Source organism: Olea europaea, chromosome 4 (assembly GCF_002742605.1).
Source record: "Olea europaea var. sylvestris chromosome 4, O_europaea_v1, whole genome shotgun sequence".
Taxonomy (NCBI): Eukaryota; Viridiplantae; Streptophyta; class Magnoliopsida; order Lamiales; family Oleaceae; genus Olea; species Olea europaea.
Window position 1 is genome coordinate 4,101,231 of NC_036240.1, and position 11,112 is coordinate 4,112,342.

Below are 11,112 nucleotides of genomic sequence, written 5' to 3' on the forward strand. Positions count from 1 at the left end.
TAATTTTGCCTAAAATTTTTTTCATACTTTTAGTTTTTTCATAGATTTTTATGCAATGACCAACCGGTCCGACAATTGACCCAACAGTTCAACCAATAACCCCGAGACCCAGTACCTTGTTCAAGTCGAAGGCCGGATCGAGTCTAATAACTATGGTTGGAGCTTAATCTTTTATTTAAATTTCAATATTGCTATATTTATACTCCCCCTTACATTTTTTTTACACTCTTCCACTTAACATCTACACTCTTAGAGCCTGTTTGGGAGTGATTTTATCACCAAAAAAGTTGATTTTTTAACCGTTATTTCATTATTCCAACCGTCATATTTGACTTCTTTTCTTACAGATGGACCCCACTTTTCTCCTAACGGTCAAAAAATCAATTCTCAAAATCACTTCCAAACACGCTCTTAATTTTGAACTCATCTATGAAATCATTGCACGAATTTCCTCCACATAGGGGAGAATGTCAACCAAATTGTCATGCAAAATATAAATATAACATTATTCTTTAAATTATCCAATACTAAATAGTAAGTCGTGTAACCTGTCTTAAACTGGAAAATCTTTTACATATGAGCTACCAAGGAAGCCACTCCTATTCACAAAATACAGTTTATAATTTATTTTTCTAGTTAAATTTATTCAGTAATTTCAGCGGTACAATGTAAAGCAAGAAAATAAACCAGATTTCCTTGTCTCGAATATGTTTGAAATAGTTAAATTATATCAACCATTTTAGAAAATATATCAGATTTCCAAATCTAAATATGCAATAGGAGTTAGGCGAGAATTGCCCAGTGCTTCCGATTCCAAAACCGTTGTCTCTATCTCTCGACGCCTTGAACAAAACTTCGTAAAAAAATATCTCGAGAAAATAGTAGATATTATAGATCAAACGAAAGATTAACTTTTTTTTTTCCCAGCATAGATTTTCTTTTTAAAAATCCTACCGAAACGTGTTCTAAACTTAAACTTCACATTTAAGAGCTTGTTTGGTAGAGTTTAAAAGTCAATTAAAATTAATTTTTTGATTATTATTTCACTATTTTAGCTGTCATTTTTGAATTATTCTCTCACGAGTAGGACTCAATTTATCTCTAAAGGTCAAAAAATCAATTATCGAAATTCCTACCAAACAAGTACTAAGCAACCTACCATTATTTTGGGCAAGGCCAAACATGCTTTGAATGGTTGACCACTGATCAGATCTTACGAATGCAACTTGTTGGTTTCAATAAATGCATTAAATGCGTCTAAATTATCCAAGCAAATTCATCAACTTTTTCCACAAACAATTCCATTAATGACTGTATTTTGGCCAACTCACGTCTATTTACGGTTTGAATTATCCCTTTTCGTAGATGGCCACGTGCTGAATCTCCATTGATAAACTTGTACGAAATTTTGAATTTTTAGAATAAAGCCACTTAACCTGACTTAAAAATAGGGAGTGAAAAAATAGATCGATATATTAAAAAATAATTGAGTATTTTTTATTATTTTTTTATTTTTCAAACCATCAAATCATGTGCCGTCATGTGTCCTATCTGAATTTGAGTCTAGAAGGAATTTTTATGGTGTCATATTCCAACCTAAAAGAATTTATATTGAATTCATCTGGTTTAGACATTCACACTTTGAAGTGTTTGTTTTCAAATATGTAGAATTTTAAAAATATTTTTCAGAAATTGATCATAATTTATGGGTCCAACTGTTCAAGCTCTGCATTTAGCTCTATTCGGCTTGTGTCCCAAAAGTGGAGCTCAATCTAACTCATGGCTTGGGCTCACAACGAGCCCAGCTGACCCACGTGACGAAGTCATTATAAACACAATAAATTATTACGATAAATTATAAATACAACATGACGAAGTCACAACCAAAACAAATTCAAAACAATTATTACGACAAATTTATGCTTGATTTCGTCTCAGAAACAAAACAGCTCATCTCTCCGTCATTTAGCTTGAGCTTGAGCTTGAGCCTGAGTCTGAGCCTAGGCATATGAGTTCGACTTGACCCACTTGGCCCAAATTTGAGCTCGGTCTATGTCTAGGCTTGTATAGAAATAGTTGCAATCGATCTGAGCCTTGACTTTTACAAACCAACGTGTTAATTGACGAGCCATCTGATCCAATTGCCACCACTATATTAGACAATTACGTCGCTGAAAATTGAGAATGGAAAGCGAGAGCCATTTGTGGTTGTAGGTTTTGGACCACTTATGGTGGAATTTCTACATCCTGAAAGGAATCAAATTTTTTTCATCCTAATTAGACGAGTCGAGTTTATCTAAAAAGCTATCCCCATTTTATTTATTCATTAGAACTCTCTTATTTTGGTTTTCTTTAGTTATTTATAATGCATCTATAGATCCCGCTAGGTTTTCATTTGTTTATTTATTTTTATTTTTTAATTGTCTATCTATTTTATTGATAAAAAAATTATTTTGACATACATCTTTATCACGTTGCTCAATAACTTTGGTCTTGAGCATACAACTTTGACTTTAAGATCAAGCCATTTATATGACATGAGATTACTTGCTTCGATTACACTATGGGATCAACAAATGAATAGAGTCAAACTCGTGCTCTCCTTCAGATTAAATTGTTTTTAATTTGTCGTGCAAACATATCGCACAATGATAAATCGACAATAACATAGTAGGAAAAAAAACACATAAATATGTATTTTAAAATTTTCTATATTTAAGAGGTCAATTTGTTCATTAAATTAGATTGACTCAATCTCAAAACTTAAAGGGTAATTATATTACCACCAAAAATTCTATTTACTACACCATAGTATAATCACACCACAATTAAAATATATTGTTAATAGATACACTACAATAAATTTAAAATTATAGTCCTAATTCAATAAAAATTAAAAGGGCAATAACTACATGACGAAAAAGAATTGGTTTGTATTTATGAAGAATAACATTTTAATTAGAAGGAGAAGAAAATGTTAAGAAATTTTTAATTTATCATGTGGGCCTACAAATGTAATTAATGATTAAATTAGGACCATTACTCTAAAAATGAACAAATTAGATTAATACACTTTAACCAAATTAAAACCTCTAATAACTATAAATAATACACCCCAAAATTGTTCCAAAACCCCAAGAGCCCCAAACCAATAGACTTACAAAGAGAAATCCCCAAATCGTCCCAAAACCACGATTTCGTCATTCTTGATAGGTGGGGTGGAGGGCTGGAGACTGTTGAGAAGGTGTTGGTGTTATACTGTTATTTCCTCAGTATCCTGAACTGTAGGTGGTGCTAGAAGGCTCGAGACAGTCGGTGCACGATGATGCTTGTGCCTTTGCTCGTGCTTCCTTTTCTTGTGCATGCCAGTTACTGGTGCAGGTGAGAAAACCAAATCAGGTGCTGGGGCTGGTGATGCAATAGGTGGTGGTGGTGTAGCTGGCACCAGTACTGGTGGTGCGTTGGTGGTGTAATTGGTGGAGGTGTTATGGCAATGCTGGTGGCTGGGATGGACTTCCTACTGGATTTGGCGGAGGTGGTGGTGGTGGGACTTGAGTTGCTGATTGGTTGGCTTTGAAGTTGGTGCAACTGTAGGTGGTGATGACGTTACAGGGGTGGTTGACGGAGTCGTTGCACTTGAAGCCGGTTGTGTTGCTTTTTTAGTAAAATATTCGTGTCTTATAGTCATTTAATTGTTAAAAATTCTACGTATTCTGTCTTTGATGGAAAATTATCCAACTCGTACACATTATAACTTTAATTTTCTAACTTTTAGACAATATAATTTAACAAAAGACATTTGATTTACATGTAGAACAAGTGATGCGGAACAGTTAGAAAAGGAAATCATAAACTAGTTGAAAAAGAGGAGAAATAAGGACTCATGAAAACGTGTGAGAAAATATAACAGTTGACGTGACGTTTAGACCCAACTACACCTAGAGTTGTATAATGCGGAATCAATAAAAGGCAATAAGCCACTTATTATTTTTAAATGATTATGTTTAATGTCAAATTAATCCCTAATTAATAATAGTGCAATAGCAATTAAAAGCAATACAGTAAAGAACACCAAATTTGGTAAAGAAGAAAAACCTTGAAGAACTCTTCACATGAATAAAAAACGTTCGGGCAAACCTTGTCAAAAATCCACTAGCAAAAATAAACATTCAGTTGGTCCAGACACAGCTAAATCTTAGTAATCACCCAACTTATAAATCACTAAAGAACATTTTTGATTATGCAACTTGCATTTTTCAAAACTATTGACTTCTTTTCCCTCCGCGTGGATCACCAAAAACGAATCTTGTTCCGAAACAACTTGAACTCCAAGTTGTCTCTTCTCAACTTCAGAGGTTTGAAGGCTTATTGGAGAAGGTAAGATTTCTGTTATTTAGTCCCCGTTTGGTAGCCATTTTCTTTAAAATGTATTTTTCTCTCTTTTCTTTTCAACCACACATTCTTTATTAAAATAATATTATACGTAAATCAAAAAAAATTTCTTATTTTTCAACCCCACATTTCACATCAATTTACTATTCTAAAATACATTTTTACATAAAAATGTCTATCAAATACCCCCTTAATATATATATATATATATATATATATATATATTCAATACAATTTGGGACAGACCTATGCTTGGGTATATATAATAAATAGTATTTGATGTTGAATAGAACTCCAAGATTTGATCAAAATCGAGAACTAGGTTGACCGAATAAATATGCTGCTTGAGCGCCAAGGTTGCACCTAGCGAGGGGTGACCTTACAGAAAAATGCTCTAGTGCCTCCTACATGATCAGCGAGCGATTTTCCAGTTAACTTTTTTTTTCTTTGTTCATCTTTAACTTCTTCGACTCCTTCACCACATATACTACCAATCCTTGACTCTTTTAACTTTAATTACAACACAATAAATATGATTTTGAGTACGGGAATAGTCAATTATGATTTGGACCTAACAACGTTCACAACTTTCAGTTCTAGTGTCAAATTTATGTGAGCTAGTTACTTCTCTATTGCTTTGTCGAGGTAACAACTTTTGGGTCAAACTCCATCCTTTAGGGCACTATTTTATTATTTTTCTATTTTGAGTAAATTTAAGGGTATTTTTTTTTTTTTATCATTTTTGTAGTTTTCTAATTCTATTCAGATTTGTCCACCGAATTAGGGTTTTACTATGACGCGTTAAATATGAGTTAAGGGTTTGAAAATTGCATAGTCGTTTTTGAATAATAATATCAAAATTTTTCATTAACCAATGAATTTCAGTATTTCTTACATCCATTCAAGTGAGATTCAAGAAAAATCCTTTTGTGTATTATGGACTCCCTTTTATTATTATTCACCTTTCCATCATACATTAATAAGAACCATTATTTGCTCTAGCAAAATTGCATAATTTCACCAGTTTTTTCAGCGGTAGGCAGTTAAAGCAGGGGAAGACGCATTAAGGGAAAGTTATCCAAAACTGGAATGGTAACAGGGCAGTCAAAAGGAATCTAATTAGGCGATAGTGTTTGTATTAGATGCATTAAACTATGATTTTGTTAAAATATGCTTTGTTCAATGAGAAGAACCCGAGATAAATACATTGCATAGGAATATATATGCAGATAAAAAGTCTACATTGGTGCTCGAGTGGGATGATTTTTTACTTCCATTCAAATTATTCAAGTCGAGTCCGAATAAACCTTTTAGATTACGAGATATATTCAATTCGTTAAATTGAATAAGATTAAGCCTATGTTTGGGTTTGATTATAATGAGATTTTCAGAAAAAATTGTATTTTGAAATAGTGATTTTTGAATAACTTAAAAAATGAGAAAAAATTTAATACGTATAACATTATTTTATGGGAGAGTGAATGGTTAAAATGAATTTTGAAAAAAAAAAAAGTATTTTTGAAATAATAGAGTCCAAATAGGGGCTAACAAAGATCAATATAATTTGTCAATCATTTCATACACTATTATCTAATCGTTTAGATTTAGATAAAAATAAGATTCCAAACGACAAATTAAACCTTGCTTGATTTAGATGAAAATAAAATATTTAGTAAATTTTGATAAAAATTGATGAAATGTGTGATTGAAAAGTTCTGAATCCAATAAAATGTGGTTAAAATTAACTGTTGACTTTGACTTAGATTTTAATCAATTTTAGTAATTGAACCAAATAGGGGCTAAGTTATATTTTCAGTAAATTTGACGTTGATTAGAATAAATATTATTTTTCTCCCACTCTATTGAACTTGTCGTCAAATCTATTTGAAGATGCAAAACTATTAAATTTTTAATAACTCTATAGGTCATTTAGATATTAGTTTATTCCTCTCTTTCATTACATACATATTCTATTGATTCTATCGAAATTTTGATGCTGGAAAAGAAAGAAACAAGCAAGAAAGATAAACAAATTCATTGAGTGAAATAACAACAATGAGTAGGCCTCAAAACGCACTGGTCCGAAGAATATCTGTAAATTTGGAAAATCAAGAATTTGTTGGTTCACTCAACAATTGAAAAAATCACTGATTTTTAAAAATATCGACATTGGATAAAATTGATCAATTGGCGAAACCATTGTTTTCATTATTAGACAAAAGCCACAGGGACAGGCCAGAAAATAGGCTGCCAATCCATGGCGCCCCTGAATTTAAGCATGCTTTTTGGACAATATGTCATTGCAAGCATTTTCCGACACTCATTTGATAATTTCATTGACTAGAAAAGCTAAGCAAAAGCATATAGACAGGTTGTGTTTGTCCCGATGCATGCATGTTCTTAAAATCTATGGGTATGAAAGACAAAGGGAACGAAAATTCTTCACACACAGTTTTTGACTTTGGTCATCATCTTGGATCTTATTCACACAGTACATCATTGATATACTCCTTGTTTGAAAATCATTATTTAGGGAAAATTAAGTTTTAAATAATGATTTTTAAAAAAATATGTGATTAAAAAGTAGGGAAAAATTTTGAATTTGTGTGCAGAGTATTTAATTTTGTGAATGTGCGATTGAAAATGAGTACGTTAAATTTTTTTTTTGAAAATAATGATTGTCAAACAGGAACATAATATCTTAGTGGAATTCAGCTTGTACGCTAATATAAAACAATGATTGACAATACTTTTGAAATTAAAGTATATTTGATTTAAATTGAAATATTAAGACAAAAAAGAACATTTCCTTCGATAAAAGCTTCATTATTTTGTTAGTCCCTATTTGGTGGGGATTCAAATTAAAATTTTAATAAATTTTGATAAAATATATGGTTGAAAAGTTGTAAATCTCATTAAATATATTGTTAAAACTAATTCTTGACTCAAATCTATAAAACAAGAAACTAATAAGGTTAAATGGATTGACTACGTCGTTAAACCTATACAAAAATGAATTTTTTTGACCCAAAAAAAAAAAAATGAAAAACTAGAAAACCACTTTTATACTTTGACCATTGAGCCCCCTATATGAGGGTCATTATTTCCAAAAATAATGTTTTGAATAGTGATTTTAAGGGAAATGTATAGTTAAAAAGTAAGAAACAGTTTTGCTTTACGTGCAAAATATTTTATTGTGTGAATGTATGATTAAAAATGAATATGTAAAAAAAAGATTTTGAAAATAATGAATGTCAAACAGGGACTCAAACCGAGTAGCTTAAATTCACTGAGTATTAGTTGTGAAATCATTTTTGTGGTTTCATAGCTGAATATTAAAGAAACGAGAAAGGTTTCATAAAAGCCAAGTTCAATTAGAGATGGCTAATTTTAGACTTTGTTTCTTAACAAATGTTGAAAAAGGACCAAATTAATAAGTTCGGCCCACAAGATGGACCGCCCAAATAAATGTTTTCTTTCAGGAATTTAGGCCCAGTATGGTCGAAAATAAAAAATAAAAAAATAAAAAAAATAAAAAAAAAATCAAACACCCTTAATTATTATTAATCTTTAATGAACAGTAAATTTTACTTGAATTTTCAAGTGTAAAGTGTTTGTTATTTTTTGTTCTGAAAGTAGAAAAAAGTAGATTGATTGTAACTTTTTTGTTTCAAAAGCGACCAACATGATGTGAAATAGAATATCTAACGATACATTTGAAAATAAATATCGTCCAAATTAATCTGAGACACAAATCTAAAGGTTGAATTTCAACCTTGAGAGCCCCAACCGTCTCGTCCTTAAAGTTTTGTAAGGGAGGTAAGTCGTGGGATGTGCATCAACAGGCCAGAAAACAAGAGTTGTCTGTAAACTGCGCTTATAAGGAGTCCAATTCCATGTCTCAATAATCGAACCCTCACACTATAGTTATCAGCAAGACGTAAGTTAACCTTACTCCTGTCCTTTGCACCATCTGAGACACAAATCTTATTTTTTATGTGATTGTTTAAGTACAAAAACTAGGTTAGGAAGACTATTTTAACCTATTGAACTTTTATATGCCTCATAGTTAAATTTCTATACAAGTGATACAATATCTCACATTGTTATTCAAAAGTGACACAACGTTAGCATTTTTATTTCAAAAATAAAAATGACGTATAGAAGTCTATAATATGTATTTTATTCTATAGTAGATAAAAAATTGAAAAGATCTAAAAAATAAAAAATAAAAATTAAACACTCAAGTTTTTTAAATCTTCCAAATTCCTTCGCTTTTGTACCTTCTTCTTCATAGTAACAACTGAAATGATTTCACTTAATGTTTCTTTCCTAATTTTTTCAACTTTTATATTTGTTATCTTATTTAGGGGCTGTTTGATTCCCATTTTTCTTAAAATGCATATTTCTTTCTCTTCTTTTCAACTATACATTTTTTATTAAGATAATATTACACATAATCCAAAAACTTTTCATTCTTTTTTAACCACACATTCTCCATCAATTTACTATTCCAAAATATATTCTTAAAAAAGAATGGAGCTCAAACACACACTTAATTTGTTTCCATAACAAATGAAGACATTGGTTATATTCATATATGCTAAAAGAATTTAAATGAGACAGTGTGACTTTCTTATAAAATTTCAGCACCTTAATTCACATGCAAGAAAAATAAAGTATTATATCATATCACCTTTTAATGTAAAGCAAAGTTTGAATTTATATTCATATTTACATTTTCAAAAACACATTATATGAATCTTTTAATTGATTCAAAAAGAATTTGGTTAAGAGAATATGCGAAGTTGCTCAAAAAATTATTGAGCATGTCAATATCCCATGAAAAATAGGGAAAACTAATTTGAAAATGTGAAAATAAGTTAGTTTTTTATTTTTATTTTTTGCTCCCTAAACTGAACTTAATACTACTGACAGTATATCAACGCAACAAACATTTTGTTTCTCTATACATGTCAATTTTTGTTGCAAAGTAGAGATTGGTATTTAATACTTAATTTTACTACTCCCAAAAAATAATTTTCAATCTTTTATTTAAACGGGTTTTTCTCTATATTATTTTATTATTTTTCTATAGTGAGAATTGAAATACTTTGAATGCATTTAATTATAAAGAGCGTGTTTAGTTCTCCAAATTTGGGCTAAACTAACTCTTCAAATTAAAATTTTAGAGTCTGTTTGGGAATAATTTTGAGAATTGATTTTTTGACCGTTAGGAGAAAAGTGGGGTCCACCTGTGAGAGAAGAAGTCAAATATGACGGCTGGAATAGTGAAATAACGGTCAAAAAATCAATTTTTTGGGTGAAAAAATGGGGCCCAAACAGGCCCTTAATTTAAAGAGTCTTTTGAAACATGATTTTTAGAGTTAACTCTTTAAAATAGAGAGTATATCATATTTAAAGAGTTTCTTCGAAATGTTCTAAAGAGCTTGTTGGAGCATTTCAAAAGTTTAACTATCTAAAGTAGTGGATGCTCTTCAAATAATAGAATATACTCTTTAGAAATATAGATCTCTTGAAAATGTTATGAGAAATTTTCGGATTTTGCCTCTACTTGTGCTAATAGTGGTCATAAAACTTTAAACTACATTTAATGCATAACACTTGCGATCAGATAATCTTATAAATAGAAGTAATACATTCTTAAAAACACTCAGATAGATTCTTGTTCCATGCATGTATGTATGTTGCACTTGGAGGATGAGATTGTTCAATAAAATATTCAAGTCTTATCTTCATTTAATTGTTAAGATTCTACGCATTCTATATTTGATGGAAAACTTCACTACTAGAAAAGGAGGTAATAGAAATGGAATTTTGCAGACGGCAACGGAATTACAATAAATTAGCAACGGATTACTATTTTATTATTATTAAAAATTAGATACTAAATTAACGACAAAATTACCGACTGAAGATTTTCGTTGATACAGTTTTGTTACTAATTCGTAGGTAAAAATAATAAATAATAAATTAAATAATTTAGTGAAAAAATTTCTCAATGGATGAATTCGTTGGAAAAAAATATTAAAAATGATAAAATAAACTACCAACAAAAAAAATCTATTGGTAAACATTAAAATTAAATTTTTAAAAGCATTATATAGTTACCTACGAAAAGTTCCGTTGGAAAATTCAAAAAGTTTCAATTCCCAACTAAAATTAAACTTGCCTCTAAAATTTTGATTTCCCTCCATCCAATTCCCACTCAAATATTTCATTTCCTCCCAAAACTCAAATATTTCATTTCCTCCCTCTATTTCCCTCCATTTTAACCCTGTAAGTAGTCAAACCTATACATACATTCTTTATATTTGTGAAAAGGGAAGTGCTATATGTATATAATTGTTGTATCCATAATTACAAGTGGTATTGAATTCAACTTTGAATTCAGATCTCACATTTACACATCAACAATCGAATGATTGCCACATAATATTATGGACACTATTTTGTGCAATAATTATATACAAGTAAAATTTTTCTTGTGAAAATTGTATGTTTTTGATTTGTTGGCTGCTTTTCTGGGTTTTTGCATATTCAAGAAGGTAATGAAGATGGAGTTTTTTGGAGAAGTACAGAGGTAAGATTCTATACACGTAACATTCTCAATTCTTATTTTTCCTTTTTCTTTTTTCTTTTTTTTTTTTTTCCTTTGGGTACTTAATACTTTATATTCCTTGTCATTCTTGTTTGATT